At 40.1% G+C, this 25,283-nt stretch overlaps 1 long non-coding RNA gene across 4 annotated transcripts in view; it reads right to left on the reverse strand.

Annotated features, from left to right (window-relative positions):
• Positions 1 to 1,606: 1,606 nt before the first annotated feature.
• Positions 1,607 to 25,283, reverse strand: part of LOC106782154 (uncharacterized) — a 36,600-nt gene continuing 12,923 nt past the window's right edge. For 2 of the 4 annotated variants that reach the window (XR_011422335.1, XR_011422336.1), the window contains exons 2-5: positions 16,702 to 16,901; positions 16,044 to 16,260; positions 5,607 to 5,842; positions 1,607 to 5,107 (exon numbers count right to left, since the gene is read on the reverse strand). This is a non-coding gene — a long non-coding RNA (uncharacterized lncRNA). Of the gene's footprint in view, positions 5,108 to 5,606; positions 5,847 to 16,043; positions 16,261 to 16,701; positions 16,902 to 24,509; positions 24,590 to 25,283 lie in introns of those variants that run through there. The other 2 variants (XR_011422337.1, XR_011422338.1) reach the window with 2 other exon arrangements.

The raw sequence follows: 25,283 nt of genomic DNA on the forward strand, positions 1-25,283 counted from the left end.
GAAAGAGGCCGGCAGTAGGCACTGACCTCTGCTCTTCACATAATATTTTACTAAAACATTTAGTGAATGATGACTGCACGCTAGACCCCGCACTAGGCCGTGGGCATGTGGAGGTGAAAGACAATTCTTTCTGGAGGAGTTTACAATACACTAGGAAAGACAGATGAAGACGGAACAATTACATCCTAAGGAGTAAGTGTTAAGGTTGCAGAGAAGGTAAGAGGGGCATCTAGCTACAGCTGGGGACACGAGACTGCAGCTGAGACCTGAAGAAGGAGGAGAAGCACCAGGTGGCAAAGGACTATTTTAGGCCAAAGAAATAGCACGTGACAGGCAGGCAAGGGAGAGGGTGTGAGTCAGTGGAACAGTGACATCCAAGGTGTGGATGGAGTGTAAACAAGGAATGTCAACCTACACACCACGCGGCATTTAGACATTAGCTTGAAAATAACGGAGAGCCATGAGAAGATTCGAAGCAAAAAAGTGACAGTGATATGTAGCTATAGAGATATTTCTAATCTCTGTGGCTGTTGTGTAAAGAAAGAATTGAATGGGGTCCAGCCAGAGACAGAGGAGCCTTGGCAGGATCATGCAAACACTGCCCATTGAGCTCTGCTCTAGTAGAGTTAAACGTGGGGTGGCGAGGACGTAACTGCAGCACGATGAGGCCCATCCTAACTTTCTGACTTAGATGTATGAATTCTTAAAAATCTTGGAAAAACATTAAGTTCAACTCCGAATACTATGAGATGCCTGTGTCACAGGCAGTTGATTCAGTCAGTTATTCACTGACCGTATTTACTGAGGCCTTGTTAAGGCACTGTTCTATGTGCCAGAACCAAGAGAAAACATCAGGCAAAATTCAAACCCATACAGAACCTATGTTCTTTTGTGGGGGAAGAAAATAAGCAACAAACATAATAAGTAAATTTTCTAGTATGTTAGAAGGTAACAATGCTATGGAGACAAAAGCAGGATATGGGGGTTGAAAGCAGCATGAGTTCGATTTACCTGGGTGGGAAGGGTGGGCCTCATCTGAAGGTGGCGTATGAGCAAAAGCCTGAAAGAGGTGATGGAGAGAGCGATGCAGATAGCCGAGGGAAGAGCATCTGGACAGAAGGAACGGCTACATGCGATGCAGGATGTCCAGAGTCTTCAGAGAACAGCTCTTAAGCTAATGCCCCTGGAATGGAGTCAGCAAGGGGAGCACCGGAGACGAGGAGAGAGTGGAGAGGAGGGCACAGGTTGTGGAAGGCCTCGTAGGCCGTGGTAAGAGCTTCGAATTTTGCTGTGAGTAAGCTAAACATGGATTGGGGGAGTCTGAGCAAAGAGTAAAGTGAGACCTAATCTGACTTGGGTTTTAACAGGACCATCCTGGCTGCGGGACGGGAAGAGAACACAAGAGTGAGCAGGGCAGCAGGTCCAGGTGGGAGTCCACAGCGGCTTGGAAAGGGTGGTGGGCGTGAAAGATGGTTTGGTTTTGTATATATTTGTGTACGTGTACATATGTGTGTGTGGCTGTGTCTTTGACAGTTTATGCTGGATTGAACGTCGGGTGTGAGAGAGGAAGAGGAGTCAACGGAGTTGTCAGACCGGGCTACAGGGATTTTGTTATCATCTAAATATATTTGATTTTTGAAACCATGGAAACATATCAATGATAGTGCATAGAATGAGATTCCTAACAGAAAAACATCAATAAATTGGACTCCATCAAAATTAAAAACTTTTTCTCTTTGAAAGACCATTAAAAGCATGGGAAGAAAAGTGAAAGACTTGGAGAACATATTTGCAAACCACAGATATAACAAATAACTCTTACCTACTATATACATAAAGACATCTCAAAACTCAACAGTAATAAGGGGCCGGCCCTGTGGCCAAGTGGTTAAGTTCACGCACTCCGCTTTGGTGGCCCAGGGTTTCACTGGTTTGGATCATGGGCGTGGACATGGCACCACTCATCAAGCCATGCCGAGGCGGCGTCCCACATAGCACAACCAGAAGGATTTGCAACTAAAAATATACAACTATGTACCGGGGGGACTTTGGGGAGAAGAGGAAGAAGGAAAAAAAGAGGAAAAAAAGAAGACTGGCAACAGATATTAGCTCAGGTACCAATCTTTAAAAAAAAAACAAAACACAACAGTAATAAAACAAACAATCTAATTAGAAAACAGGCTAATGATATAAACAGATATTTCACTGAAAATAATATGGATAGAAAATAAACATGAGATGTTCCACATAATTAGCCATCAGAGAAATGTAAATTAATACAATAAGATACTACTACAAACCTATTAGAACTAAAAGATAATGACAATAACAAATACAAGATTAATATACAAAAGTCAATTGTTTTCCTCTACACCAGCAAAGAACTATTGGAATTTGGAATTAAAAATACAATATCATTTATAATAGCATCCAAAAAAAGGAAATACTTAGAGATAAATCTAACAAAATATGTACACAACATATATGAAGAAAACTACAAACCTCTGAAGAAATCAAAGAATATTTAAATAAATATTTTATGTTAATAGATTGAAAGCCACAAGACTGTTAAAATGTTAATTCTTCCCAACTTGATCTATAGATTCCGCCCAATCCCAAAATCTCAGTAAGCTATTTTGTAGACATTGACATACTGATTCTAAAGTTTATATGGAAAGGCAAAGGACCTAGACCAGCCAACACAAAACTGAAGAACAAAGTTGGAGGACTCACACTTCCCAATTTCAAGACTTACGACAAAGCTTTGTATTACAAAGCTGTAAAGTGACCAAGACAGCTAGGTATTGGTGAAAATACAGGCACATAGATCAATGGAACTCAATAGAGAGCCCAGAAACAGATCCACACAAATAGAGTCAACTGAGCTTTGACAAAGGAGCAAAAACAATTAAATATAGAAAGAATAAGCATTTCAACAAATGGTGGTGGAAGAATCTGACATCCATATGCAAAACAATGAATCCAGACACAGACTTTATACTTTTCACAAAAATTAATTCAAAATGAATCATAGACCTAAAGGCAAAACACAAAACTATAAAACTCCTAGAAGAAAACGCAGGAGAAAATCTAGGCGGTCTTAGGTTTGGTGATGTTTTTTTAGATACACCACCAAAAGTATGACCATGAAAGAAAAAATTAACGAGTCGTATTTTACATTAAAATGTAAAACTTCTGCTCGAAAGAAGACACAGTTAAGAGAATAAAAAGCCACAGAATGGGAGAAAATACTTGCAAAACACCCATCTGTTAATGAACTCCTGTGCAAAATATAAAAAGGATACTTAAAACTCAACAGTAGGAAGACTATCCAATTTAAAAAGAGGAAGAAGCTGTGAACAGACAGCTCAGCAAAGAAGATACACAGACGGCCAATAAACATCTGCAGACACGCTCGCCATCATTTACCATCAGGAAACTGCAAATGAAAACAACAGTGAGCTGCTACTACACACCTATTAATATGGTAAAACATCCCCAAACTGAAAATTCCAATTACTGGTGGGGATAAAGGGCAACAGGAATTGTCATTCATTGCTGGTGAGGATATAAAATGGTACAGACATTTTGGAAGATAGTTTGGCAGTTTCTTACAAATCTTAGCATAGTCTTACTACATGATCTAGCAAACACACTCCTAAGTTTATATTCAAAAGATTTGAAAATTTATGTCCACAAACTTAACACAAATGTTTATATCAGCTTTGTTTATAATTGCTAAAAACTAGAAGCAATCATGCCCTTCAATAGGTAAATGGATAAACAAACCATAGTGTGTCCTATAATGGAATATTACTCACCAATTAAAAGAAATGAGCTATTAAGCCACGAAAAGACATGGATGAACCTTAAATGCATATTACTAAGTAAAAGAAACCAGTCTGAAAAGGCTACATACTGTATAACTCCAATCATATGACATTTTGGAAAAGGCAAAATTGAAAAAAAAAGTAAAAACACTAGTGGTTGCCAAGGGTTTGGGGAGGGAGAAAGGGTCGAATAGAGGAAGCACAGCCGATACTTTAGAGCGGTGAAATCATTCTGTATGATGCTGCAATTACGGATACATGATACTGTGCATTTGTCAAACCCAAGGAACTTTACAGCACAAACTGTAAACCTTAATGCATGCTAATTAACAAAAAATCACTTAGGAGATCAGCGGAATCCCAGGATGGAATGCAGAATGTGACAAAGCGATAATATATAGTAATTGTATTACAAATGTATGAAACATCTCAATGAAACAGTTGGGGGGAAAGTTGTTGATCAACGTAACTTCAGAAATGAGTTGAGTCTGTAAAACTAAAGGCAACAGAAACTGTCCATAAGCACTGTACTCTAGTTGATAAAGCTGCTTCACAGTGGGGACAGGGTGACAATACTGATACTACTAGAAATGTACACTGGAATTAGGCAATTAACTGAATGAATGGCAAATGAGATGAACGAGATTTCTCACTGTTGGGGTAGGAGTTTACAGATAAGCCAGGGAGGAAGATAGAAGGATCTATGTGATAATGTGTTAGATGTGGGATCAGAATGAACTCATGTTCACTTTTCAAAGTACCCTGGAGGGCGATACATGAAGTGGTCAGCTGCCAGAAGAGGGAGGCTTTGGAGACAACACACAGCCATGGGGGGCCACCCAGATCCCTCAGCAGCCCCTCCCTCCCTTCCCGTGAGCAAAGAACATCCAGGTGGGGGTGAGACAGACCAGGGAAGAAGCCTAGACAATCAGCAAATGCCTGCAGTCCCATCTGGAAGATGAAATGGAGATCAAGGGGACAGGAGGCCTCAGTGGACAGCAGTGTTTCTCCCTTCAAGAGCCAGGTGGAACAGCGAATGGTCAGCAGCCAGCACACACGGGTGGATTATTGGATCTTCTCTATGGTGGCATCTGAGTGCGTGGAATCTTACTTCCCTGAAGGAATGGAGCAACAAGACCAATCTTGATATCATCAAACCTGATGGCTCCATCTGGACCTTGTAAGAGAAGACTGATGCAGCTGGAGGGCCTTGAGTGGTGGGTCATTCACTAAAGTTCCAGGGTCAGAACCGGTGGAATTGATGCAGACTCAGAGACCTGCAGAGCAAGGACTGTGATACCATCATGCTCATTAAAAGGGACTGACAAGGGCCCGTAAGTCCTCAGGGGTAGCCAGGCCCAGGCTAACCATGATCTAGACTCCTGATGGTCCTGCTTCTCCCTCCCACCCCTGTCTATCCAGACTATTGTGATCTTTCTGAAACTTACATATGAAAATACCCTCGCCCTGCTTAAATTCCTGTAATGGCTCCTCACTACCTACAGAATAAAGTTCAAGTTCCTGTGCTTGGCATTCAAGGTCCTTGACAATCTAGCCCTTGCTTACACCTCTAGTTCCCTTCACCACTCTCAAAACACATCCTACACTTTAGTCATACCCAAACACTTTCAGTTCCCCAAATGCTGAATGCTAGGTCACAGCTCCGTGACATTGAGTCAACAACTATGTCCCCTTATGTTTTTATCTTTCAACACCCAAAACTCTTAAGTCATTGGTTCCCAAGTATGAACCCCAGATCAGGAGAATCAGCATCACCTGGAAACATTTAGAGCTGGCCTGGTGGTGCAGCGGTTAAGTGCGCACGTTCGTTTCGGCGGCCTGGGGTTCACCAGTTCGGATCCGGGGTGCGGACAGGTCACTGCTTGGCAAGCTACGCTGTGGTAGGCGTCCCACATAGAAATTAGAGGAAGATGGGCATGGATGTTAGCTCAGGGCCAGTCTTCCTCAGCAAAAAGAGGAGGATTGGCAGCAGATGTTAGCTCAGGGCTAATCTTCCTCAAAAAAAAGAAAAGAAAAGAAAAGAAAAGAAATGAAATGAAAAATTGCTAGCTCCTAAAGTAGACCTACTGAATCAGATTGTTGGCAGGGCCTGGAAATCTAATGTTTAACAAACTTTCCAAATGGTTCTGATGCATGCTCAAGGCTGACAACCACTGCTGCAGGAAATCTTTTGGACCTGACTCCCATAAGCCTTATATGGCTGACTAAGTAATTCTCTGAGCCCAGATCCCAGAACCAGTTCAGACTTCTATGAGGGCACCCGGGACTCTCCTTATGTTCCTTCGTTGGATCATGTTTTCCTGGTTTAATTAGACTTGGCAGGAATGGTGGCTTATTTATTGTGTCCCCATGGCCTGGCATCATGCCTGCCCAGAGCAAATGCTTGGCACATGGATGTGGAATAAATAAACAAACCAAAGAATGGTTTTGAATCTTTAATTATTATCTTCTTAAGAGTCTCAGCCCAATGCTGATTTGAGTAGACATTGTTTGGGGTGCTCCCCTCCCTCAGCCTATGTCTCATTCTTTTAATTACCCACACTAACCTGCCATACTGAAGTAGAAGGCCTGGTTGGCCATGCTTATATTTGACCTCAGCTTATTGGAACAAAAGTGATCATCCAACCCAGGATAGAATCCATTTTTTGGCAGGACTTAGACAATCGGATTTGAGTCTCGGGGAGGGCAAACTACAACAGTGAGCTCCTTGTAAATTTGAATTGTTTCAGTTCCTGATATATTTTGGATATTGATCTCATCAGATGTATGGTTTGCAAATATTTTCTCCCATTCTACAGGTTTTCTCTTCCTTCTATATATTGTTTCCTTTGCTATGCAGAAGCTGTTTAGTTTTATGCAATCTCATTTGTCTATTTTTGGTTTTGTTGCCTGTGTTTTGGGGTCATAGCCAAAAATTCATTGCCTATACCAATGTCAAGGACCTTTTTCTTTATGTTTTCTTCTAATAGTTTTACAGTTTCAGGTCTTATGTTTGTGTTTAATCCATTTGAGTTAATTCCTGTATATGGTGTGAGATAAGAGTCCAATTTCATCCTTCTACATGTGGATATGCAGTTTTCCTAAAATCATTTATCGAAGAGACTATCCTTTCTCCACTGTTTGTTCTTAGCATCTTTGTCAAAGAGGAGTTGACCGTAAGTCCGTGGATTTATTTCTGGGCTCTCTATTCTCTTCTACTGGTCTATGTGTCTGTTTTTATGCCAGCACGATACTGTTTTGTTTGCTATAGCTTTGTAATATAGTTTGAAATCAGGAAGTATGATGCCTCTAGCTTTGTTCTTTCTCAGGATTGTTTTGGGTATTCAGGGTCTTTTGTGGTTCCATATGAATTTTAGGATTGTTTTTTCTACGCTTGTGAAAAATGCCATTGGAATTTTTATAAGGATTGTATTGAAACTGTAGATAGCTTTGGGTAGTATTGACATTTTAACAATATTAATTCTTCTAATCCATGAACACGAATATCTTTCCATTTACGTCTTCTTCAATTTTGTTCATCAATATCTTACAGTTTTCAGTGTATAGATCTTTCACTTCATTGGTTAAATTTCTTCCTATGTATTTCCCTCTTTTCAATGCTGTTGTAAATGGGATTGTTTTCTTAATTTCTTTTGTGGATAGTTCATCGTTAGTACAGAAATACAACTGATTTTTATACGTTGATTTTGTGTCCTGCAACTTTACTGAATTTGTTCATTAGTTCTAACAGTTTTTTGGTGGAGTCTTTAGGGTTTTCAATATATAATATTGTGTGCTCTGCAAAGAAAGATAATTTTACTTCTTCCTTTCAGATTTGGGTGACTTTTATTTCCCTTTTTGTCTAACTCTTCTGGCTAGGACTTTCAGTACTATGTTGAACAGAAGTAGCAAGAGTGGGCATCCTTGTCTTGTTCCTCATCTTAAAAGAAAAGCTTTCAGCTTTTCACCACTGCATATGATATTAGCTGTGGGCCTGTCATATATGGCCTTTATTATGTTGAGGTACATACCTTTAAACCTAATTTGTTGAGAGTTTTTATGATGAAAGGGTGTTTAATTTTGTCAAATGCCTTTTCTACATCTAGTGAGACGACATATGATTTTTATCCCTCATTTTGTTAATGCGTGTATCACACTTATTGTATTGCATATGTTGAACCATCTTTGCATCCCAGGGACAATTCTTACTTGATCATAGTGTATGATTGTTTTTATGTGCTGCTGAATTTGGTTTGCTAGTATTTTTTTAAATTGAGTTCATAATAGTTTACATCATTGTGAAATTTCAGTTGTACATTATTTCTTGTCCGTCACCATATAAGTGACCCCCTTCACCCCCTGTGCCCACCCCCCAGCTCCCTTCCCCTGGTAACCACTGAACTGTTCTCTTTGTCCGTATGTTTGTTTATCTTCCACATATGAGTGAAATCATATGGTGTTTGTCTTTCTCGGTCTGGCTAATTTTACTTAACACAATACCCTCCAGGTCCATCCACGTTGTTGCAAATGAGATGATTGTGTCTTTTTTATGGCTGAGTAGTATTCCATTGTATATATATATACCACATCTTCTTTATGCAATCATCGGTCGATGGGCACTTGGATTGCTTCCATGTCTTGGCTATTGTGAATAGTGATGCAATGACATAGGGGTACATAGGTCACTTTGGATTGCAGGTTTCAAATTGTTTGGGTAGATACCCAGTAATGGGATAGCTGGGTCATATGGTAGTTCTATTTTTAGTTTTTTGAGGAATCTCCATACTGTTTTCCATAGTGGCTGCACCAGTTTGCATTCCCACCAGCAGCGTATGAGGGTTCCCTTCTTTCCACACCATCTCCAACATTTGTTATTTTTAGTCTTAGTGATTATAGCCATTTTAAAAGGTGTAAGGTGGTATCTTAGTGTAGTTTTGATTTGTATTTCCCTGATGATTAGTGATGTTGAACATCTTTTCATATGCTTACTGGCCATATGTATATCTTCTTTGGAAAAATGTCTGTTCACATCCTCTGCCCATTTTTCGATCGGGCTGTTTGTCTTTTTGTTGTTCAGTTGTGTGAGTTCTTTATATATTACGGAGATTAACCCCTTGTCGGATATATGACTTGCAAATATTTTCTCCCAATTGGTGGGTTGTCTTTTTGTTTTGATCCTAGCTTCCTTTGCCTTGCAGACGGCCTTTAGTCTGATGAAGTCCCACTTGTTTATTTTTTCCTTTGTTTCCCTTGTCTGAGAAGACATGGTATTCGAAAAGATCCTTTTAAGTTCAATGTCAAAGACAGTTACTACTGTAGGGGCATTATCCAGCATGCCCCTCCCTTTTTTTTTTTTGAGGAAGATTAGCCCTGAGCTAACATCTGCTGCCAATCCTCCTCTTTTTGCTGAGGAAGACTGGCCCTGAGCTAATAGCCGTGCCTATCTTCTTCTGCTTTTTATGTGGGAAGCCTACCACAGCATGGCTTGCCAAGCGGTGCCATGTCCGCACCCGTGATCTGAACTGGTGAACCCCCGGCCGCTGAAGCAGAACGTGCACACTTAACTGCTGTGCCACCAGGCCAGTCCCCCAGAGTGCCCCTTTAAAAACCATGTGTCCTTGAGTCTCCTGTCTGAGCTGTGCACCAGCATTCACGATGATAACAGTCCTGGGCTTGGCCAACAACTCAGGTGCTTTCTCATGGGAGAGTTAGCACCAAGACCCTCGCAGTCTGAGGGAACATGGAGGCCCTCTGGGGGGCTTTGGTCCTTGCAATGCAGGTCATACAGGGATGATACTTCTTGGCAAGCTCACAGCCTTTGTTCCTCTGCCTACTTAAGCAAGCTTCTCTTAGAGGGTTGTAGTGGGTGGATGTTGCTGTCCAGTTGGCTGCCACTGGACCTTCCCTGTAAGTAACTCCCAGTAAACCCATATGTCTCGTTTGCTGTTTCTGGGTCTTTTCTTTGGTCTCTCGGCAACCTATCCCACACTGCTCACCCAGATAGGCATGTGGGGGAACAACTGCCTATATATTCTTCCAGAAATTTTATGGTTTCAGGTCTTACCTTCAAGTCTTTGATCCATTTTAGTTTTTTGTGTATGGCATGAGATAATTGTCTACTTTGATTCTTTTGCAAGTGTTTGTCCAGATTTCCCAGCACCATTTATTGAAGAGACTATCTTTCCTCCATTGTATGTTCTTGGCCCCTTACTCAAAGATTAGCTGTCCAGAGATGTGCAGTTTTATTTCTGGGCTTTCAGTTCTGTTCCATTGATCTGTGTGCCTGTTTTTGTACCAGTACCATGCTGTTTGATCACTATGGCTTTGTAGTACATTTTGAAGTCAGGGATTGTGATGCCTCCAGCTTTTTTTTTTTTTTTAATTAGGTTTGCTTTAGCTATTCAGGGTCTTTGGTTGCCGCATATGAATTTTAGGATTCTTTGTTCTATTTCTGTGAAGAATGTCATTGGGATTCTGATTGGGACTGCACTGAGTCTGTAGATTGCATTGGGTAATATGGACATTTTCACTATGTTTATTCTTCTGATCCGTGTGCATGCAATATCCTTCCATTTCTTTAGGTCGTCATCTATTTCTTTCAATGGTGTCTTATAGTTTTCATTGTATAAGCCCTTCACCTTCTTGGTTAAATTTATTCCTAGATATTTTATTCTTTTTGTTGCGATTGTAAATGGGATGGTATTCTTGAGTTCTCTTTCTGTAAGTTCATTATTGGAGTATAGAAAGATAAACTGATTTTGTAAGTTGATTTTGTGCCCTGCAACTTTACTGTAGTTGTTGATTATTTCTAATAGTTTTCTGATGGATTCTTTAGGGTTTTCTATATATAAGATCATGTCATCTGCAAATAGCAAGAATTTCACTTCTTCATGTCCTATTTTGATTCCTTTTATTCCTTCTCTTGGCTAATTGCTCTGGCCAAAACCTCCAGTACTATGTTGAATAAGAGAGGTGATAGTGGGCATACTTGTCCCTGTTCTCAGAGGGATGGCGATCAGTTTTTTCCCATTGAGTATGATGTTGGCTGTGGGTTTGTCATATATGGCCTTTATTCTGTTGAGGTAATTTCCTTCTACCCCCATTTCATTAAGAGTTTTTCTCGTAAATGGCTGTTGGATCTTGTCAAATGCTTTCTCTGCATCTATTGAGATGATCATGTGGTTTTTATTCCACATTTTGTTAATGTGGTGCATCACACCGCTTGATTTGTGGATCTTGAACCATCCCTGTGTCCCTTGTATAAATCCCACTTGATCATGATGTATGATCTTTTTGATGTATTGTTGTATTTAGGTTGCCAAAATCTTGTTGAGGATTTTTGCATCTATGTTCATCAGGGATATTGGCCTGTAGTTTTCCTTTTTCACGTTGTCCTTGTCAGGCTTTGGTATCAGAGTGATGCTGACATTGTACAATGTGTTACAAAGTGTTCTGTCTTCCCTAATTTTTTGGAATAGCTTGAGGATAGGTATTAAGTCCTCCCTGAAAGTTTGGCAGAATTCTCCAGGGAAGCTGTCTGGTCCTGGACTTTTATTTTTTGGGAGGTTTTTGATTACTGTTTCAATCTCTTTACTTGTGATTGCTCTATTCAGATTATCTATTCCTTCTTTATTCAGTTTTGGAAGGTTGTAAGAGTCTAAGAATTTATCCATTTCTTCTAGTTGTCCATTTTGTTGGCATATAGCTTTTCATAGTATTTTCTTATAATCTGTTGTATTTCTGTGGTGTCTGTTGTAATTTCTCCTCTTCCATTTCTAATTTTATTTATCTGAGCTTTCTCTCTTTTTTTCTTTGTAAGTCTGGCTAGGGGTTTGTCAATTTTATTTCTCTTCTCAAAGAACCAGCTCGTGGTTTCATTGATCCTTTCTACTCCCATTTTTGTTTCAATAGCATTTATTTCTGCTCTGATTTTTATTATTTCTCTTCTGCTGACTTTGGGCTTTGTTTGTTCTTCTTTTTCTAATTCAGTTAGGTGTAATTTGAGATTGCTTATTTGGGATTTTTCTTGTTTGTTAAGGTGAGACTGTGTTGCAATGAATTTCCCTCTTAGAACCACTTTTGCTGCGTCCCATATGAGTTGATATGTATGTTTTCATTTTCACTTGTCTTTAGATATTTTTTGATTTCTCCTTTAATTTCGTCAGTGATCCATTGGTTGTTCAATAGCCTGTTGTTTAGTCTCCACATCTTTGTCCCTTTCTCAGCATTTTTCTTGAAATTAATTTCTACCTTCATAGCATTGTGATTGGAAAAGATGCTTATTATTTCAACCTTCTTAAATTTATAGAGGCTTGCCTTGTTTCCCGACATATGGTCTATCCTGGAGAATGTTCCATGTGTACTTGAGAAGATTGCATATTCTGCTGTTTTTGGATGAGTGTTCTACATATGCCTATTACATCCAACTGGTCTAGCTTTTCATTTAATTCTACTGTTTCCTTGTTGGCTTTCTGTCTGGATGATCTATCCACTGATGTGAGTGTTATTATTGATGTTATTGTGTTATTATTAATATCTCCTTTTAGGTTTGTTAATAGTTGCTTTATGAAATTTGGTTCTTCTGTGTTGGGTACACAGATTTTTCAGGTTTTTTTTGAGGAAGACTGGCCCTGAGCTCACATCCATGCCCATCTTCCTCTACTTTATATGTGGGACGCCTACCACACCATGGTTTGCTAAGCAGTGCATGTCCACACCCAGGATCCAAACCAGTGAATCCCAGACCACTGAAGCGGAATATGTGCACTTAACTGCTGTGCCACCGGGCCGGCCCTGGGTACATAGATATTTTTAAGTGTTACGTCATCTTGGTGGAGTGTCCCTGTGATCATTATATACTGCCCCTCTTTGTCTCTCTTTACATATCTTATCTTGAAGTCTGCTTTGTTTGATATAAGTATTGTGACACCTGCTGTCTTGTGTTTGCCATTAGCTTGGAGTATCGTCTTCCATCCCTTCACTCCGACCCTGTGTCTGTTGTTGGAGCTGAGATGTGTTTCCTGGAGGCAGAATATTGTTGGCTCTTGTTCTTTAATCCATCTTGCTACTCTGTGTCTTTTGATTGGAGAATTCGATCCATTTACATTTAGGGTGATTATTTACATATGAGGGCTTAATGCTGACATTTTATCACTCTTTTTCTGGTTATCCTGCATTTCCTTTGTTTCGTGCCCCGTGTATTTTGGCCTACCAATTGGTTATGTAGCTTTTTATGCTGGGTTTCTTAGGTTTCTCCTCATTTATTATTTGTGTCTTTGTTCTGCTTTTCTGTTGAGTGGTTACCATGAGGTTTGTATGCAAAATCTCATAGAAAATCGAGGCCATTTTCTGATGGCCTCTTATTTCCTTAGACTAAACTGATTAATTCCCTTTCCTTCTTCCCTCCTATGTTGTTTTTGTCACATCTTATGCCATCTTGCGTTGTGTGTTTGTGGTTGAAATGACAAGATTATCTTTGGTTTTGGTATTTTCCTTCCCTTTATCTTTTTAATTTTTTTCAGTAGATTAACTTTTTTTTTTTAAAGATTGGTACCTGAGCTAACATCTGTTGCCAGTCTGATTTTTTTCTTCTTCCTCCTCCCAAAGCCCCCCAGTACATAGTTGTATATTCTAGTTGTGGGTCCTTCTAGTTGTGGCATGTGGGACACTGCCTCAGCATGGCTTGATGAGTGGTGCCATGTCTGCGCCCAGGATCCAAACTGGTGAAACCCTGGGCTGCCAAAGTGGAGCATGCAAACTTAAACACTCAGCCATGGGGCTGGCCCATCCTTCCCTTTATCTTTAATGTTATACTTGAGTATTTGCTAGCTTGTTCTGATGTATAGCTACAATTTTCTTATTTTGTCTGCCTATTTATCTCCTTACTCTAGGCTTTGTATCCCCTTTTTACCTTTTTTTTTTTTTGGTAAGATGTGACAGCCTTCTTTAGGAATTCTTATTGTATGGGTCTTGTGGCTACAAACTCTCTTAGCTTTTGTTTATCCGGGAAAGGTTGTATTTCTCCATCTTACCTGAATTATATTTTCACTGGATAGAGTATTCTTGGCTGAAACGTTTTGTCTTTCAAAGATTTGAATATACCATTCCAGTCTCTCCTAGCCTGTAAGGTTTCTGCTGAGAAATCTGCTGACAGCCTGACAGGGGTTCCTTTGTAAGTCATTTTTTTCTGCCTTGCTGCCCTTAGTATTTTTTCTTTGTCATTTACTTTTGCCAGTTTCACTCCTATATGCCTTGCAGCAGGTCTTTTTACATTGACATATTTATGAGGTGTGATAGGCTCTTTTACTTGGATTTCCATCTCCTTCCCCAGGTTTGGGAAGTTCTCCACTATTATTTCTCTGAACAAGTTTTCTGCTCCATCTTCCTTCTCTTCTTCCTCTGGAATACCTATAATCCTTGTGTTGCATTTCCTAGTTGAGTCGGGTATTTCTTGGAGACTTTCTTCATTTCTTTTTAGTCTTAGTTATCTCTCCTCCTATCTGCAGCATTTCAGTATGTCTGTCCTCAATATGCTGATTTGTTCCTTGATGATATCAGTGCTAACGTTCAAGGAATCCATATTTTGTTTTATCTCATCCATTGTGTCTTTCATCTCCAATATTTCTGATTGGTTCCTTATAGTTTCAACCCCTCCTCCTTTCTTTCCCTCTCAATGGCCGCGCACAATCCCCAGATTTCAGTCTTTTGAGGAGGGAGTAAATCTTTCTCTTACCCCATTCCACCTCCTCTGAAGGGGACTCCAGCACCTCCACCTTCTGATGTATGGTTGCATAGGTCTCTCAAACATATTTTGTGTTGTGTGGATGTCCTCTGTTGGAATATGAATGTCCTTTTCATTGTATAATGGACGGGACCTTTCACCAGGAGAGCTCCCTCCCCCATGATACTGACATCCCACATTGGTTTGCTAGTATTTTGTTGAGGATTTTTGTATCTATGTTCACCAGGGATATTAGTTTGTTGTTTTCTTTCTTGTAGTGTCTTTGTCAGGCTTTGGTATTATGGTAATGCTGGCCTCATACAATGAGTTTGGAATTTTTCACTCCTCTTTAATTTTTTGGAATAATTTGAGAGGGACTGGCATTAATTCTTTCAATGTTTGATAGAATTCACCAGTGAAGCCATCTGGTCCTGAGCTTGTCTTTGCTGGGAGGGTTTTGTTCACTAATTCAATCTGTTTACTCATTATTTATCTGTTCAGATATTCCATTTCTTTACGATTCAGTATTGGTAGGTTGTATGTTTCTAGGAATTTGTCCATTTTGTAGGTTATTCAATTTATTGACATATAATTGTTCATAGTAGCCCCTTATGGTCCTTTATATTTCTGTGGTATCAGTTGTAATGTCTCCTCTTTCTTTTATAATTTTGAGACTTCTCTCTTTTTTTCTTAGTCTAGCTAGAGGTTTGTCAATTTTATTTTTCTTTAAATCAAATTTTAGTTTTTTTCATCTTTTCTATTGTTTTTCTAGTCTCTATTTTTCCACTCTAAGCTTTCTTATTTCCTTCTGTCTGCTAACTTTTGGTTTAGTTTGTTCTTTTTCTCAAATAAGACCCCTGTAGAGCTTACCAAAATCCCACTCTTTTTCATTTGAATTGACCGACTCAGCCTTAGCCTGGGAACACCAAAGCATTCCACACATGGACCCTAATAAAGGGATGTCCCTTAGGTCCTATCTCTTTCTCTGCCTTCATCCTGCCTTGACTTCCCCATATGGTCCCTTCAGACTTACTGTGTACTTCCTCCAGGACCTGTGATTAATAAACTCTCTCTTTCATTTTCTCTTATGGTCTTTTGTTCAACTACGGCTCACAATCTGGCATGCTGTGCTTCACTTAACAAACAGTAATTTAAAAAAAGCCTAACAGTGATGTATTACATGGATGGTCAAACCATCCTTGAATTCCAAGAATAAATCTTACTTGGTCATGGTGTGCAATTCTTTAAACAGGCTGTTGAAGCCTGTTTGCTAGGTTTCTGTTTATTGAAATATTAATGATCATACCAAAATTATAAGTTATATATCAAAGAGGCAGTCAGCCCCATGAAACAGACATGTAAGTTTTCTGACAACATGGAAGGTATCCTATTTTCTAGCAGCTACTGATGCCCAGCCTATGTAGTAACTAGATAAGAAACAGTACCTTAGGAAGGAAAGAAAGGAGAGAATCACCTGATGCTCCAGGGCTTACCTGCTGGATCCTGCTGACAGAGCTGGTCCTCCTGATAACTCCCCAAGCACAGAACTGTCTAGAAGGGCTAGAAGGCCACTCATCTCTGTTGGTCTCTGTAAAGATCTTTTATTTCTACTACTTGTTGACTGTTTAAATGCTCTGCTGAAACTTACTATTGTCCAGAGTTGAAATTTATATTGCTTTAGAAAATTTCTTGAGCTCTTCTACCATTTACCTTTCAAAAAACAAATAAAGACCAGTCCTTACAACTCTGTAAAAAAAGAACATTATCTTACAAATTTCTGTTGATTTTAAAACATGATTGTTTTAAAAAATGCACTCCAGAAGAAAGAGTTTTATGAAAAGTAGATGATTATTAACCAAATCATAAAATTCATGTAATGTCCAACACTCCCAGCATCAGTATAATAATCTTTTCAATCCATGCAGGGCATACCCAGAACAGAGTTCATCATTCTGTTCAATGATTCTATATTGGAGGAAAACTGACGTGGTTAGCAAGACACATGGAACGCAACCTCAGTTCCATCAGAGTCCAATGCTCCCAGCAATCATACAATTCCTAGTGACACATCCATCTGCAAAGTTAATATATTATGCAAAAATATGGAGATTCCTGCAGGATGTTTAACAGAATGGAAGGTTAATTACTTACCTTGTGCAAAAGGAGCACAAGGAGTGCTTCTCTCCCACTGTTTTCAGTGATTATGGCATCAAATTTGGGATTGACAGAGGAAGAGGAATATTCTCAGGTCACAAGAGAAATATAGATCTCATCATAACACAGGTCATTATTCACTGCTTGCCCAAATCCTTGCTAAAACTTGCTCTGGAGTGCCATCCACTTCATCATGTCTGCAGAAGAAGAGCAAGAGTTACAGAAGAACAACCAGAAGGATCTACAACTAGAATATACAACTATTGTATATTTGGGTTTGAGGGTGGAGGGAGAGGAGGAGGAGGGTGGAGGAGGAGGAGGAGAAAAAGAAGATTGGCAAGAGATGTTAGCTCAGGTGCCAATCTTTAAAGAAAAAAGAGTTATGCTAGAACAATACTGAAGTGAAAGCTTTACTTTCACAAATGAAAAGCTGAAATCAGGAATAACAGATGGCATGGATTTCTGTCTACTGTCCTAAAAAGCAGCCAAACTGCAAATCCAAATTTACTTTAGCAGCATGTATGCAGAGAAAAACTGAAAAAAGTGACAGGGAGAGAATTCAAAGAAATGAAAATTTCCAGGTTGGCCAAGTAGTGCAGTGGTTAAGTTCACACATTCTACTTAAGTGGCCCAGGGTTTGCCAGTTCAGATCCCAGGTGTGGACCTATGCACTGCTTGTCAGGCCATGCTGTGGCAGGCGTCCCACATACAAAGTAGAAGAAGATAGGCATGGATGTTAGCTCAGGGTCAGTCTTCCTCAGCAAAGAAAAGGATTGGTGGTGGGTGTTAGCTCAGGGCTAATCCTCATAAGAAAAACAAAGAAAGAAAAATTTCCTAATTCCAGATCTGGAAACAATTTATCAGTTTTAATTTCAAGACAAAGATCAAGGGAAAGAATTAAGAAAAATTAGTCTTTTAGGGCTAAGAACTTAAAGATAATCTACAGCAACCCTCTCCTTTTATAGCTAAGAAAACCCAAAGTTAAACGATCTAGTAGCTTTGAAGCTGAAGAAAGCCTGAACACAACTTATAGCTTTGTGCCTTTTTTATCAGCCCACCAAGGTAATTTTTCACTTTTTAAACATTTTTTACACATCAGCACTTTGTTGTCTTGGAAGTGCCTGCTCACCAGAGAGTTTTCACAAGATGAACTACAAGTAGTGGTGAATTCAAAAGAAATACAAGTAACCATCTTTGTTTTCAAGAACCACAACTTTCCTTCTAAGACACATGTAATAATTGGAGCAACTCAGTACCAAACTGTCAGGTACTGAGTGCTACAAGGTCAGAAACAGGAAAAATCTGTCTCAGCTAATATGAGTCAACAGCCAGATGGTAGAAAACAGCAGCAAGTATTTAAGCAGGAAGCAATGTGATGACAGTGGTGTTTAGGATGATAATAAGTCTGGCAGTGGCAAATCAGATGGATTAGAAAGGAAGAAACTAAATCCAGGTGCTGGGCTAAGAAACTGTGACAGTAAACCAGGCCTGAGAAAGGTCTGGACTTGTTATGGAGGTAGCAGTTGGACAGAGGAAAGGACAAATTCAGGGGCTATTCTGAAGGGGAAAAAATAAAACCAGGATGACTTTTGATGTTAGAGCTCAACATTCACTAGAACCACTTCCCTAGTAAACATGGGATCTGGGCGAGGGGGAGTGACACGGAGATGGTGTTCCTGGGTTTCCTCCTGGATCTTTTCAAACTTCAAATTCTAGTAGGTTGTCCAATAGATAGGTGCAGTGAAAGCCTTGTGTTTTAGGATCACTAGTCCCCATTCTGATAAAGTTTTCTAGAATCCAGCTGAAGTGACATCAGCATCATGGTGGAGTGAACTTTCTCGATGATCTCACCCCTCTAACATACAATGATAAAACAAACATACTCCAACAGAGGACATCCAAGCACAACACAAATAATGATGGACAGACACATGCAGCCATATGATGGAGGGCAGAGAAGCTAGAGCCCCCCTCAGAGGAAGAGGAATAGAGTAAGAGAAAACTTCACTCCCTCCCCTAAAGACTGCAATCAGGACAGCAGGAGGCCTCCGAGAGGGAAGGGGTGGGGGATGGGACATTCACACATGGGAACAGCAAGGATCCCGGAGGGCCCATGAAGCCTAGAGGGAAGACCTTTACTGGGGGGAGAGCTTTCACAAGGGGTGACCTCATTAAACCAACATGCCAGGAGAGTAGACAGTGAGAGCAGAGTGAGAAAACCCTGAGAGCACGCAGGAGAAAGCACCCTTCCCCCAACCCACTGAGCGCAGCTCCACCACCTAGGATCTTGGCTGAAGGCAGAGGGCTCAGAAAATATGACTTCTGATCCCCACCCACTGGTGATAGGAAGTAAATGCAACCAAATAATAACAGGATGCATAAAAACAGAGCCATCCCCTCTAGCAATATCAACATTATATCAAATCTCCAGACCAAAGAGAAAATGACAAGTATTCAGAATTCAGCCCTGAGGACACAGAAATATGTAATCTAAATGACAATGAATTCAAAATAGCTATCATCAAACTCAAAGAGGTAAAAGAGCATGTAAAGAAACAATTCAACAAGTTCAGGAGCTACTTCACAAAAGAGATTGAAACTATAAAGAAGAATCAATCAGAAATATTAGACATGAAAGATACAATGGAAGAAATAAAACAAAACACACATTCCTTGAATGCTCAAGCGGACAGCATAGAGGAGATATCAGCATAACCGAAGATAGACATGTTGAAATGCCAGACAGAGGAGGAGAGAGAACTAAGACTAAAAAGAAATGAAGAAAGTCTCCGAGAAATATCCAATTCAATTAGGAAATGCAACATAAGGATTATAGGTATTCCAAAAGGAGAAGAGAAGGAGAATGTAGCAGAATGCTTGCTCAAAGAAATAACAGGAGAGGGGCTGGCACCATGCCCGAGTGGTAGGTGCACGCTCTGCTTCACCAGCCCAGGGTTTTGCAGGTTCAGATCCTGGGTGCAGACATGGTGCCGTTCGTCAGGCCGTGCTGAGGCAGCATCCACATAGCAAAACCAGAAGGACCACAACTACATATACAACTATGTACTGAGGAGCTTAGAGGAAAAGAAGAAGAAGAAAAGAAAAGAAAAATAAATAAAAAATAAAAGATTGGCAACAGATGTTGAACTAACATCTCTTGCCAATCTTTAAAAAAGAAAAAAAAGTGAAGAAGAAATAATAGGAGAGAACTTCCCCAACCTAGGGAAACAGATGGAAATCCATGTGGAAGAGGCTCCAGATTTCCTAGATTTGTCAATGTAAAAAGACCTACTGCAAGGCATATAGTAGTAAAACTGGCAGAAATTAATGACAAAGAAAGAATACTCAGGGCAGCAAGGCAGAAGAAAATAACTTACAAAGGAATCCCTATCTGGCTTTCAGCAGATTTCTCTGCAGAAACATTAAAGGCTAGGAGAGAATGGAATGGCATATTCAAATCTTTGAAAGACAAAAATTTTCAGCCAAGAATACTCTATCTAGCAAAAATATCCTTCAGATATGATGGAGACATAAAAACTCCCAGACAAACAAAAGCTCAGGGAGTTTGTAGCCATGAGACGATCCCCCTACAAGAAATCCTCACGGCCCTCATATTTGGAAAAAAAAAAAAAACAACAGGGAGAAAAGGGTTACAAAGCACAGAGTAAGGAGATAAATAGGTAGACAGAATCAGAATAAGATAGCAAATAATTCAAGCATGGCATTAAAGATAAAGGTAAAGATAAAGAAAACACGAAAAACAAAGATAATCTTGTCATTTTAATCATAAACTCACAACACAAGATGGAATAATATGTGAGAAAAACAACTTAGGAGGAGAAGAGGAAAGGGACTGAATCAGTTTAGACTAAGGAAACCAGAGGCCATCAGAAAATGGACTATCTTATACATGAGATTCTCAATACAAACCTCATGGTAACCAGTAAACAAAAAAGTGGAACAGAGACACAATAAACAAGGAGAAAACAAAGAAATGCATCATAAAAAACTACATAATTCATGGGTAGACCAAAACACTCAGGACAAGAAACAAAGGAAATGTAGGAGAACCAGACAACAAGTGAAAAATGGCAGCTTTAAGCCCTCATATTTCGATAATCACCCTAAACCTAAATGGATTGAATTCTCCAATAAAAAGACACAGAGTGGCAAGATGGATTAAAGAACAAGACCCAACAATATGCTGCCTCCAGGAAACACACCTTAGCTCCAATGACAAATACAGGCTCAGAGTGAAGGGGTGGAAGAGGATACTCCAAGCTAATGGCAAAGAAAAAAAAAGCAGTTGTCTCAATACTTATATCAGACAAAGTGGACTTCAACATAAGACAAAGACAGACAAAGAAGGGCAGTATATAATGATGAAAGGGACACTCCATCCAGAAGAAATAACACTTATAAATGTCTATGCACCAACAGGAGCATCAAAGTTCATAAAGCAACTATTAACAAACCTAACATAAGATATCAGTAATAACACAATAATAGTAGGGGACCTCAACACTCCATTTACATCAATGAACAGATCATCCAGACAGAAAATCATCAAGGAAACAGTGGAATTAAATGAAAAGTTAGACCAGTTGGACTTAATAGACATATATAGAAAACTCCATCCACAAACAGGAGAATATACGTTCTTCTCAAGCACGCATGGAACATTCTCCAGATAGACCATATGTTGGGAAACAAGGCAAGCCTGAATAAATTTAAGAAAATTGAAATAATAACAAGTATCTTTTCTGATCACAATGCTAATAATAAAAAGACAAATAATCCAATTAAAAAATGGGTAAAGGAGCTGACTAGATATTTCCTCAAAATGATGTAACTGGCCAACCAGCATATGAATGTCAGCCATCAGGAAAATGCAACCAGGGGCCGGCCCCATGGCCCAGTGGTTGAGTTTGTGCGCTCCGCTTTGGTGGCCCAGGGTTTCGAAGACAGGGCACCGCTCATCAAGCCATGCTGAGGTGGCATCCCACATGCCACAACTAGAAGGACCCACAACTAAAAATATACAACTATGTACCAAGGGGCTTTGGGGAGAAAAAGGAAAAATAAAATCTTAAAAAAAAACAAAGAAAATGCAACCAAAACCACAATGAGATATCACTTCACACACAATAGGAAAGCTACACTCAAAAAGACAAGTATTAGTAACAATATGGAGAAATTGGAACCCTCATACAGTATGGTGGAATGAGGTGTAGCTGCTTTGGAAAACAGTTTGGCAGTTCCCCAAAAGGTCAAACAGAGTTACCACATGACCCAGCAATTCAACTCTAGGTAGATACTCAAATGAAATAAAAACATAAGTCCATGCAAAAACTTGTACATGAATGTTCATAGCAGCATTACTCATAATAGCCAAAAGTAGAAACAGCTCGAACGCTAGTCAACTGGATGAATGGATAAAATGTGGTATATCCGTACAATGGAATGTTATTTGGTAATAAAAAGGAATGAAGTTGGGGGCCAGCTCCGTGGCCGAGTGGTTAAGTTCGCGTGCTCTGCTGCAGCGGCCCAGGGTTCAGATCTCGGGCGCGGACATGGCACTGCTCGTCAGGCCACGTTGAGGCGGTGACCCACATCCCACAACTAGAAGGATCTGCAACTAAAATATACGACTATGCACCCGGGGCGGGGTTTGGGAAATAAAGCAGAAAAAAAAAAAAAAGATTGGGAACAGTTGTTAGCCCAGGTGCCAAGCCTTAAAAAAAAAAAGGAAGATTGGAAACAATTGTTAGCCCAGGTGCCAATCTTTAAGAAAAAAAAAAAGGATTGAAGTAGAAATACATGCTACCACATGGATGAACCCTGAAAACATTATGCTAAGTCAAAAAGCCAGTCACAAAAGACCACCTATTGCATGATTCAGCTTACGTGAAATTGCCAAAACTGGTAACTCCATAGAGGTAGAAAGTAAACTGGTGGTTGCCTAGGGAAGAAGGATTTGGAGGGAAAAGGTGAGAATTCATGGGCTTGAGGTTTCTTTTGGGGAGATGATTAAAGTATTCTGAAACTGATTATGGTAATGGCCATACAACTCTGTGAATATACTAAAAACCACTAACCTGTACACTTTGAGTGAGTTTTACAACATGTGAATTACATCTCAAAGAGCTGTTATATTAATTTTAAAAACCCTGTATTATGCATCACAGAAATCCAAACTAAGCTCTCAGAAAGGACAGCATATTATTCACTGACTTTAAGGTTCCGAACAGGGACATGAAAACCAAAAGAGATGTTATTATGTAACACTGTAGGCACTAGGTTATACTGAAAGTTTCTTAAGGGTTTTCATATTTTAATACAGAAAAGGTCTCTCTTCAGTTTAAAAAATATATGTTCACAACTGTCAGAAGGAATTTTCATAAGTCAGGGAGAGAGTAACACATGATGGTCACCAAATGAAAAATTCAAGTGTAAAAGTTTTGATCACATTGTTTTATATCCTGAATATTATAGAGAGTAACACATGATGGTCACCAAATGAAAAATTCAAGTGTAAAAGTTTTGATCACATTGTTTTATATCCTGAATATCCAAATTTATTATTGCCCCACTCCCCCAAAAAAGGAGTCAAAGGTTCAGCAGCCCAATTAACAATATGTATTTCTAAAGCACCAGTTGTGACAAATGAAAACATTAAGAAATATTTGCAGGGGCCAGCCCCATGGCCGAGTGGCTAAGTTCGCTCGCTCCAGTTCGGCAGCCCAGGGTCTCGCCAGTTCAGATCCTGGGCGCAGACATAGCACTGCTCATCAGGCCATGCTGAGGCAGAATCTCACACGCCACAACTAGAAGGACCCACAACTAAAAAAAACCCACACAACTACGTACCGGGAGGCTTTGGGGAGAAAAAGAAAATCTTAAAACAAAAAAAGAAATATTTGCAATCATTATGAAATGAAGTTTCCACATTCCCAGTTATATAACTAAGAACTGATCATTCATCTTTCTGAACATTCTATTCCATAGGCGTTAGAACAACTCTTCTGATGGTTAGCGTGGATCACATGAAGGATGCATGAAGCATAACATTTAAATTTTCAAAATCCAACAATGTTTTAAAAAAAGGCTATTTGCCTACCCTGAACCTTCTAAACTCCATATAAAGTAATAGACATAAATGCTGATTACAGTAATCTGCAGGCAAAGTAACAAAAGATCAATACTGGGTCTGCAGTGATATGTGAGCGGCACCTATCAGTGAAGAAAATTTTATCTAAATTCATCAGGCTCTACTGTTCCTTCCACAAGTAATTAAAAACAAGTACAAAATACATTCTGGATTTGTCAAAAAGGCGACCTTTATACCACTCTTGGTCAATCCTCAGTATAAATGCCTCACCCACTACAAAATGCTGCACTTTGGGGCCCAACATACAACATAACTCTCCTTGTTAATTCATTTCTTTCTATTTATTTATGCAGTCTCTCAGATCTAACGTTACTATAAGGTTTCATATCCAAACGTTATGACCATGACAAGACAAAACAAAAAATACTCAGTTTCTTTAAATGCCTCTTAAATATACAAAATCAAGTTCAAAATAGAGTTTTCCCATTTCTTTGGTTTCACAGGAAATGTAGAAAGTGATTAATATTAAACAGATATCTATTAGCCTTCAAAATCGAACAGACGGTACAAAACAACTGTTTATATTTAATCATGTCTCTGCTATTCTAGCAGGCCCTGGTGTCAAGAGTTCTGCCAGATAAGAACAAGATGCAATATTGTATAGAGTGACTAACAGACAGCAGAGCGGCGGTACCTGATTTACTACCACCTCCTCCAAGTCTCCTCCGCCCCAGGACAGCGCCAACCGCCGAGACTGAGCACCGCGCGGGGGAGGGGCGTTGGCAGTCGCTGGCCCCGCCCCTGCGCCCCGGCCCCGCCTCTGTGCCTCGCCGCGTCCAATCAGGGCCGCCAAGCTGGGGCTGCTTACCACGTAATCCTGTCTGCGGCTTCTCAGAGCCCCACCAACTGCCCATCTAAACGCTTCAACCTTCAAGCCCCGCCCCGAGTTCTCAAATCCCCCTCCTCTGGTTTCTGAAGCTCCGCCCCCGCACCCTTCACCTCTCACCCCTGCCTCTGGGGACTTGCAATGGTCTAGCCCTCCCTCCACTTCCCATGCTGGGCCACGTGCACGTAACCTCCGCAGGTACACAAGGAGGGTCTGTGTTTGACCCCCTTTCACAGATGAGGATACAGAAGTTCCAGGACCCCTCCCTTCCTTTCCCAGCCTAAAAGGCTCATCTTTGGTTAAGAAACTCGGCTGACCAGGCCTGAAAGTCAGGGCACCCGGGTGTGGGTTCCGGTTCCAGTCAGATGGTGTGACTGAGCAATTCTGTGCCCAAATTTCCTAATCTTTAGCATGAGCTTTAGCATCCGGAACTTGGCCTATCAATAGTCAGAGTCCCTTTCAGCTCCAAAATAACCTAGATTTGGGGATGCCGACTTCTCAACAGCAACAGTGGAAGCCAGAAGGTAGCAGTATATCTTTTTTGTTTTGAGGAAGATTAGCTCTGAGCTAACATCTGCTGCC

This window comes from Equus caballus, chromosome 10, assembly GCF_041296265.1.
Source record: "Equus caballus isolate H_3958 breed thoroughbred chromosome 10, TB-T2T, whole genome shotgun sequence".
Lineage (NCBI taxonomy): Eukaryota > Metazoa > Chordata > Mammalia > Perissodactyla > Equidae > Equus > Equus caballus.